This window comes from Myotis lucifugus, unplaced genomic scaffold (assembly GCF_000147115.1).
Source record: "Myotis lucifugus unplaced genomic scaffold, Myoluc2.0 scaffold_26, whole genome shotgun sequence".
Classification (NCBI taxonomy): Eukaryota; Metazoa; Chordata; class Mammalia; order Chiroptera; family Vespertilionidae; genus Myotis; species Myotis lucifugus.
In genome coordinates this window covers 1,473,007-1,483,123 of record NW_005871074.1, presented here as the reverse complement: position 1 = coordinate 1,483,123, position 10,117 = coordinate 1,473,007, and the positions used below count along the sequence as shown (strand labels likewise).

Sequence of the window (10,117 nt, the reverse complement as noted above, 5' to 3'; positions counted from 1 at the left end):
GAAGCAGAAGGATAGGAAAACTGGAGGTGAGAGGGGATCTAACCTTATGTACCTTCTGCAAGTCAGAAGTATGGGAGGCCTCATTTAATCTTTCTAATAAAACCATGTTTCTGGGAGATGCCATTATCCTCACTTTACAGATAAAAGAAGCTCAGAGGAGTTAAGTATTCTAACCAAGGTGAAAAAATTAGCAACAGATCTAGGGTTTGAGCAGCTTGGTTTGGCCCCAAAGCCCATGTTGTATCCTCTACACACTGCATGATTCTTGGTCCTAGTGCAGAGCCTTTCTTGCTAGTGAATTTTCTTAGCTCACCCATCTCCTGAGCAGTCCAAGCTAAACAAGGATGCTCTGTCTCTTATGCTCAATGGGCCTGGCAGTCATAGATCAACCTTGGGTTGACTGGGTTGAAGGCCAGAAGGAGGAAAAACAAGGCCAGGATGAAGAGACTGGTGTGGAGATAAACAAGGCCAGAAACTGAAGGTCCAGGCAGAACCCTGGGTCCACGCTGGGTGAGTCTGTAGGAGGCAGAGTCAAGAAGAGGTTGACAGTCAATGACTAAGAGAGGCAGTGAGCCAGTCCAGGGCACAAGATCTCAATGTACTTAGGGGCTGCTGTACCTCATGCCTCAAACTCAAAAGCAATGACTGTCAGAGAGTCAAATCATTTTCAGAAAGAGAGAGAAAATCCACCCAAGCAATCAGACTGATTTTATACCATCTGAAACCTTGTGCTGGTTGATAGTGATAGAACATCAGTGGTTAGATATAGCAGAGGTAACCTCCTGATGGCATTTGGCATTCCCTTCCTCCCTCGCTCCCTCTTCCTTTCTTTCCTTCCTTCCTTCCTTCCTTCCTTCCTTCCTTCCTTCCTTCCTTCCTTCCTTCCTTTCTTCCTTCCTCCCTTTCTTCCTTCTGGGATTACTGGATCATATGGTAGTTCTATTTTTAATTTTTGAGGAACTTCCATACTATTTTCCATAATGGCTGTACCAATTTACATAGAAAGTGCTTCTTGATTCCCAACTAAATTAGATTAAGATATGAGTACTCCACCCTTCTCCCCATATCCTTCTCATTTCCTGACATATGGAATTTGTTTTTAGACTGTCAAGGTTGATCATATTACATTTTTTCTACAGCCATAGTTAAGTCCTCTGTGTTCCATTAGGCTGGTTTGCAGGTTGGAAACTAATGAACTTTATGTTAATAAACTGAAATTATTAATAAATTAATGAATTCTTTCTATAAATATGGAGGCAGGCACTGAGCTAGAATTATACTCTGGGTCCAATATCATGAAGCATGGTCTGTGCCCTCAGGTTAAATAGATTCCATTCATTACTCTTTGACGGCGTTCCAATACCATGGCACCCTTTGGTGGGACGCATTGAAGGGCAGGCTTCACCTTTGTGTGAGCAGAAAGAGGAGTCTGGCTAGGGAGCTGTCAAATGTCAAAAGCTGGGGGTGGCTACCCAGGGGTCTAGAAGCCCTAAATCTCAGAAAGAATGTCAACCTCTGTAGAGAAGGGAGCTCATATTTGTGCCCAGGGTTTGGCTGCCAAGGCTCCAAACTCAGAGATGGGTGAGGAGAGTGTAGGATTTGAATTTTCTCCTCTGCAAGGCCCCCCACCCCCGCCCCTTTGCCTCTCCCCGCCACTCTGGAATATGGTTTCCGGGATTTGATTTTCTTTACATCTTCTGAAAGCGTGTTGGAATCTCACCTTCACTGCCTCCTTCAATTATCTTGACTGTTATGAGTTTATTCCCTTTTTAATTTTACTGAGGTTTTTGGAAGGAGGAAACTATGGTCATATGAGTATTTTATTTCTTTCCTGGTTATAAAATTGCTCAGGTTTATTATGAAGAAAAGTTCAAACAGTCAAGAAAAATATAAAAACTCCATAAACTCCTGCAACGTGGAGACAACCACTGTTAACATCTTGAGGGAAATCCTTCCTGAATCCACCAGCCTTTCCACTCTGTGGAATTTCCAGAGGGACTCTGCCTGTACTTTTCTCTCTGAGTCTTCACTCCTTGGAGGAGCCATGAAGCCAAAGGGGAATACTCATCGCGTTCCGAGAAGCAGCCTCAATTTTTTAAACCCCGAAGTGTTCCTCCTCCTCTACCTTTCCTGCTTCTGACTTTTCAACTTATGATAGAGACATTGCAGTCCCTAAGCACCTGCGTCCCTTTGCAGAGAGGAACTTTCTGTTACAGACTCTTCTGGATTCTTCCTTCTCTGGTTAGAGTGTGTCAAATGAAAAAAAATCAGATGTATTGGTTTATGAAATTCACATTACACTCATGAATATTCTTATGATTAAAAAAAACCCACATTGCCCATTTAGTCTCTCTTTCCTGGTGAATAGGCCTTCTCTCTGATTGTACAGGTTCTGGGGTAGAATGGAGAAGGCATGGGCAGATTGTCAAGATTAATGGAGCTGAGAGAGGAGTACCCAGGGTTAGCTATCCTCCACACCCTCTTCTGTTCAGGAACAAACTCTTTTTTCCTACTTTGCTAGAGCTGTGTTTGTTTGCTTGCTTGCTTTGGACGCGAATTAGAAAAGGGACAAGTTTGATTCTTCTCCAATTGATGGCTGCACCAGCCAGCGTCAGCAGGAACTGACTTTGCCTTCTGCTGTGTGGGTGACCCACAGGGTCAGAGGCAAGAGGAGTCTCCAGGGCGTGGGCCTGGCAGACCCAGTTACTCTGTTCTGTGCACACGAGGAGGCCACGCAGGCGCCCATGTGAAGGCATCAGATGGCTCCACACTTCTCTGGGCCATCAGTCAACTCCCTGAGTCTGGGCTTCGCTTCTTGGCCCAAGTTCCTGGCAGAGAAAAGGCTACAGAGTGGAGACAGCCTCGGTCTCTCAGTCACAGACAGGCTTAAAGGAACAAAACCATCGCCGCCCCTCTCTGAGGAGGCCTTTGGAACGTTCCTCAAATTTTTATTCTTTTCTTCTTCATCCCCATGTGAGGCATTTTAGACAAATTCTGCTGCCAGGATGCTGAGGCTCTGTGCCCAGCAGTCAGGGGACAGAGAGGGCGGGATTCTGCCTGGGGGTGGCAGCTTGGAAAATGGCACTCTGGGAACCCGGCCTCATTCTCTTACAAGCATTTCATGACTATCCCAGGGACCAGGAGCCAGAAATCTCTCACCTCCTTGGATACACAGATAATTGGAGTGTTCTTTGAAATTTTGATCGGATCACATTTTATCTTTTGAGTCACGGTCCTTGTGGAGATGGACCATTTTATGGTTAAGAGATAAGCCTGTTCTGAGTTTGTTCTCATAGCCAAAAAATTCTGTAGCTATAGCCGGGCAATGAACTCTTTCCAACGTGTGTGTGTGTGTGTGTGTGTGTGTGTGTGTGTGTGTGTGTGTTTGGCAATGCCTCAGGTGATTGAACTGAGAGATCAAATATGGAAATAGGAGCATAAAAATAAATCATCTTGTCAAGCCCTCCACACCCGGGGAACAAACAGAAATAAAACAAGGATCCCTGGAGAACAGCCACTTGTCCTTCTAGACTCAATCCCCTCCCCTTATTCAGTGTAGGCTTCTTGGACCCTGCAAGGCAGAATTGAACTTGCTGGTCTTTGGGCTAATGATGTATATCTTATTGTACTATTTTGCAATTATTTGTTTATATTATTCTTCCTTATTAAAATCCGAGCCCCTTGAGGGTAGGGATTCTTATCTATTTTTGTATATCTCTATCAGTGAGTACAGTGCCTTATACATATAAGCTATAAAGAAGTATATTAATGAACACATAACTGAATGAATGAATGGCATGTGGATCATAGACTTCCTTTCTCAGTTCACATGTCTGAAGGTGTTGCCCCCTTGAAGCATGGTTTTCAGGCCAGGAATAGTAACAAAAATAACAGCTACAGTTCATTGAGCACTTACTAAGTGCCAGGAAACATACTAAGCACTTTATGCACACCATCTCATTTAATCTGGATCTGCACCCTAAGTTTGTGTATATTGTTATATGACCTCACAGTGTCTTGTACTTCCCCACTGCACTACCTACCAGGCTTATAAATAACTAGAGGCCTGGTGCACGGATTCATGCACCGGTAGGGTCCCTTGGCCTAACCTGCAGGGATCGGGCTGAAACCGGCTCTCTGACATCTCCTGAGGGGTCTTGGATTGTGAGAGGATGGTTCTCAGGTGATGCACCCCCGAATCGGGCTCCCTCCTCTCTGGTTCCAGATGTGTCACCTGAGAACCACAGTTTCCAAGTCACCGTAGCTCGACAGCTCCTGCATTGAGCATCTGCCCCCTGGTTTTCATTGCACATCATAGCTATTGGTCAGATGGTCGCATGGTTGGACGGTTGCTTAGGCTTTTATATATATAGACTAGAGGCCTAGTGCACCAATTTGTGCCAGGATGAGGTCCAGCTGGTCCAAGATTTCATTTTTCTTACTTTAATGAAACCTTGCAAATCCCAGTTAGTTATATTGCAAGTATTTTCCAGTATAATTATTGCAGTCCTCAGTGTCTTGTGCTTTTCTGTTCCTCAGACAGAACATAAAGGAAACTTACAAATTCTCCTTGTGGAAGCTGAAAACACTGGTGACCTCTTTGCCACCAATAGGTTGCTCTGTATTAGAACCTTGGAAAAGACTCCTCCCCCCTCCCTGATTGTTCATCCTTTTGGTTGCTGTCGACACACCTGTGCTCTGTCTGCACCAACATGATGTTGCTTCCAGCATTGCCACTGTTGCTTTGGGATCTCAGTTACAAAAGGAAATAGAAGGAAGTAGGCACATCAAGCGATAAGACATGGCGGGGCAGGGTTTGGTGCAGAAAGTGCAAGCTCTGAGATAGTGAGCCCACCAGTCCCAGATGTGTGCCCAGTTTTGAAAGCTTAAGGCACCCACTTCCCTAGAAAGAGGAGAGTGGGTACTCAGATGTACCAATCAGAGGAGGTTTCCCTCTGCCCCAGCTAGACTCCATCCCCAGCTCATTTTCCCACTGATTGCCACACCCAACATTTCCGTCCTAATGGGATTCTCTGCATCCTGTCTAGAGGTTTGCTCTGCTCCTTGCTATCATCAGACATCCCAATTTTTCCTTACATTTTCAAGTGCAGCTACCTCCTCCTCGTCTATTCCATGGCCAAGGAAGAGTTGCATAATTTCTGCAAAGTGGGCTAAGAATATCCCCACTATACCAGGGAGCTGATCCAAGTTAGTGAAAATGGTATGTCCATTGGATACTGTTCTCCCTTTCACCTTCAAGAATTTCAGAAATGCAGATTACCCCCACAGATCCTGGCAGCCAGCCTGTCAACTTCTGGACCAGGGATCAAAACCTTTCAGAAATAAGTCTGCTGAGAGTAGCAGGGGTGTGCTTTCTACAGGGACTGGCAGTGTTTGGTGTCCTATCATTGTTGCTGGGGCCACGCAGAGGAACAGTGAAAGCTCACCGTTTCCATTATAATAATAAACTGCAGATGCCTATTTAAAGCACCCAGACATTTATTTCAAAGCTAGAAAGGCAGCTGGGACAGTGGAACCAAACTCGACCAGGAGCTGGGAGTCTTGGTCACTCACTGTATCCTTGGGCTCAGTTTTCTTATCGGTAACAAGAGGGGGTTGATGGGATGTTAGCCAAGGCAATGGTGGTAATCTTTTTATAATATGTAAATGTATCAAACCAACATGCAGTGCACCTTAAACTTAACACAGATTATATCAAGTATACCTCAATGAAACTGGGGAGGGAGGAAAATGAGGGCGTTGACTAGTTGTCTGTAGATCTTTTATCTCTCCAGAGAAAATCACTTCAATCTTAAGTCAAGATACCCACCAGTGGCCTGCCTCTCTCCCATTCGGTCTCTCAGAAGACAGGTCTTCTTTTCTGAGCCACAGCCCTGGAAAGGGCCGTCTCCACCAGTTCTCTGTGTTGCTGAAACTACTCTTGTCTATTCTGAGTCAATATACAGCTTTATGTCAATGTAGGATGACAGCTCTAAATGGAAAATAAAGCAGGTGTTTAAAGAGATCCTCTTTGCTATTTATACAAGATTTTCTGTGCCTCTTTTTTCCTTAATTATAAAAGAAACTCATTCTCTTGTATAAAACTTGGAAAACTATGATAAGTTTACAGAAAAACAAAATCATTCTTAATCCTATAATTTTACCACTCCCCCCCAAATTGGGAAACTCTATTAGCATTTTAGTGCATTCTCCACTTTCTATGATTTTTTTTACATTTTGAGGTCATTTATATTGTTTTTTTTTACATTTTGAGGTCATTTATATTGTTTTCTCCATCATTTTTCCCCCCCACTTAAGATTGTATAATAAGAATTTAGTCATGTCATTGAATTCATTTATGAATAATATTTAATGGCTTCATAATATTCTATGTTGTGGGTATTGCTCTGAGGTTAACCAGTTAGGTTGTTTTAGTTTTATTCTTTTTTAAAGGACATGAATGAGTAATGATGAGATGCACATTAATGTCTACATATCTTTGTGAATTTCAGATTTTTCCCTTTAAATGTATTTGTAGAAATAAGTTACTAAATTAAAGAGTATGAATATAGTTTTAAGACTCTTGATAGTATTTTGGTCTTAAGTTTTCAAGAGCATTTTATGACTTAATATCACATTTTTTCTCTTAAAGAATATTATATCCATTTTAATAACGAGAAAACTGTTTTCTAGCACTTTCCGTGAAGCAGCATATGCCCAAACCTCCTCCCAGGAAACATCAAAATCCATATCTTCGTTGGGAGCTGTCAATCGGCTTCAAGATACCTGTCTGACCCTGCCTCTCCAAGCCCCCAGGATACTTATTTTCAATGTCACTCTGAAATGTGGGATTATAAAGGAAGCCAGAAAATGGCTCTTGACTGTAGAGAAATAGAAATGAGTGAGTGCAAAAACTCAGATCTCCAATACACCGAAACACATTGAAATTTAACAGGACCAGCTATTACTAGGACCAGCTCTGTGATCGGGGTCCACAGCCTGGCTGCTTACCTCTTTTCTTGTGTAAAGAGAGAAGAGTGAACCAAGTGTATTCTAAAGTCTTATCAGTCAGCATCAGGTGATTCTGTGTTCCTTCCCAGCAGTGTGTGGATTATGAGGCAAAATGTCCTAAAAGTACTTTGAACAATTTTGAGTTGGAGGTTTTCTTTAAAATGGTGATGGTTAAAAATGACCATCTTGGAGGTGTGAGATGTTGCAGAATTGGGTATAGGTTAAGAGTTTAGGATCAGACAGACTTGGGATTAAGCTTCCCTAATTATTAGCCATGTGTGTCCTCATGCCAATGATTTAAATACTTTAAGCCTTGGTTTCTTCAACTGTAAAAGGGCTGATCACAGAGCCCACCTCATTAGGTGGTTGGAAGATCAGGTAGATGATGTGTGTGAATGGCACATAGGAACCACTCGGGGACCATCATTGTAAGAACCGCTAAGTTTATTATGCCAAAATAAGCATTACTCCTAGTGCAGCAGGGGAAACTGAGGTTCAGGCAAGGTGCCCCTTGCCAAAAACTACACAGCACATTAGAAATGAAATCACAAATCACCTGTGGTTTACTTGCCTCCGTGTACTCCTTCATCACCACACAATTCAGGGAACAGCTGATTGAGGACAATGATTTCTAATGGAACTTTAGGTCCAGTAGTCATGTTTTTCTAACCATAGTCCAAAGCCAATTGCCCATGTTATGTGTGTGCAGTCAGATCTGATCCAAGCAAGATGGGAAAGTCATGATTGGATACCTCTGTCTAATCAGGAGGGGATCTAAAAACTTCTGCCTAAGGTTCAAGATTTCTCTTAGTTTGGCCTCAGTTTACCTTCCTGTGTTTCCCTCCTGTCACAGCCCGTCATGTGCCCCAGGTTTCAACTAAAATCCATGGCACACCATTTCCCTAACACGGGGATTTAGCCATGGCTCTGTTGGAGCCACACCTCCTTCTAGAGATCCTTACCCCTGTGCCACCTGGCAGCTTCTCCTCGTCCTTCAAGGCCCATCCAAATGTCAATCCCTCCTGGGCAAAGCCTTCTCCTCTTTCCAGACACACTCATTGCTCATGGCCCGGGGTGAGTTACCGAGACACCACTGTTAATCACCACTTTACACAGTGTGGCCATGTGATTTAGCCCCAGGACCTGTGGGTACAGGACATCCTCCTCTTCTGGCAACGCCAACATAACCTAGAGTGGGCCAAATCTTCCCAAAGCCAGGCAAGGTTTTCTTCTCAAGGCCTTGAACACCCAGAGAGTCTGAGTTTGAAGATACGTGGTTGTTCTTCAAAATGGAGAGTGAGAAGGAAAATGTTATCCTTAATATTTTTTTGTTTCATTCAGCAGCAAGTAAGACATGACTATTTTAAGTGGATTGTCAAGTCACAAACATTATTTATGCTTTTCTCCCACTGTTAAAAATGGGAATCCATTTTCCCCCTCAGTTTTAGAACCTGAATGCCTACAGCAGGGCATGTTAGTATATGCACAGTAGCGGTTCTGTGGTTCATTGAGTCAGTCACCTACTGCATGACCATTACTGTGCCAGTCATATGCTGCATGCCTAGGAGACACACCTGCCTTTCATTTGAACTCAGATCCAGCCACAACACTTAGCCTTTTCAACCCCAAAGATTGTCCCTGTATGGGGTTGCAATAGAATATTATGGCCCCACAGGGGTCTCTGCAGTTCCTTGCACCTGCATTCCACACTCTTCCCCTCTGTTTTCATTTCAATTTAAGGTCCCACCCCCTCCTTTCTGCCTGCCTAAGCTCCACCATGCCTAGATAGACCTCTCTGTCTTCCTGTAGCCTTCCGGCCGCAGGTAGGCTCTCTAAAACACAGTCTCTTCTGTTTTACTCTAGTGGGTTTGTGTTTGCATGTCTTATCTCCTCCATAAGACTCTAAGCTCCTGTACAAGGCAGTTCTCATCTTCTTTTAAACTCCTCAGAGTACTTAGCAGATTGCTAGGTACACAACAGGCACTTAATAAATAATTCATTCTTTGGCACAGACATTCTTCACATTCCAACAGATGAAATGGGATCTTCTAATCTTGCTACTCAATCTGCAACCTGGATGAGCAGTGTTGACCTTTTTTTTAAATAAAGAATTGCTTAATACAAATACTAATACACACACACAAACTACGAAGTGTTAAGAAATTTAAATATCTAAGTCATAGCAAACTGGTGGCAATTCAACAACCAGAGTGCACAGGATGCTTGAAGGAGCTGGCAACTGACTAGACTCCCACGGTGAAGAGGGCTGAAGAAAGGGGGGGGGGCAGGTGTAATAGCATTTCAAGTTCCCTCTCCTCACTGAGAAGCATGAGAGGCACTCCACTCAAGGGGAGGAGCCTGCTGCTCTTCAGACGGCCAACACTCCCAAAATCTAGAGGATTGAAGGGAAAGAATTTTTCTATTTCTGGATAGGTGTCATCTGAGGCAGGAACAGAGCTTTATGCTTTAATGGTCTTCTTGGTCATCCTTTTGACAGAGAAGTTTGTTTTTGTTTGAGGGGTCCATTCGCCTTTGCTTAGTGACTTTCCTGTGACTCTGGTGAAACTTCCCATAGCCTTTCTGGCAGCTTCAGGTAAGGCTGTTGGGGCAGCAAACATTGCCAACATGTGTTGAAACCTGTGATCTCCCATCTAAAGCTTTGTCTGATGGCCGGGACCCCAGCGTCTGCCCATCCTTAGGAGCCACACAGGTGGCTGATTCTCCATTTTCCTTATCACAAAGATCAGAGTAGCCAATCTGGATTAGGTTAGGATCAACAGCCAAACTCATCCAAGACGGGCCTGGGCCTCTTCTGGGAGCTTGGTAGAAATGCAGAACTGACTCAAAATCTGCATTTTTTTCAATCTTTAATTTCTTTATTGATTAAGGTATTACATATGTGACCTCATTCCCCCCATAAACCCCCCTCCCCAGGGGATTTATATGCATGAAAAGCCCTGCACTAAATGACACTAATTGCCAAATTCTGGGTCTTTGCTTCCTCACTTGGTGCACTGTTTTTGCTTCTCCTATACCTGGCTCTTCCCACATCCCCCATGCCCTGTGCTTCCCCTCTTTAGTGCATCATTTTAACCCTCTTTCCAAT

General features: G+C 43.7%; 1 pseudogene; it reads right to left on the bottom strand.

Annotated features, from left to right (window-relative positions):
• Positions 1-9,175: 9,175 nt before the first annotated feature.
• LOC102429876 lies at positions 9,176-9,801 on the bottom strand (annotated as a pseudogene).
• Between the last annotated feature and the right edge of the window lie 316 nt (positions 9,802-10,117).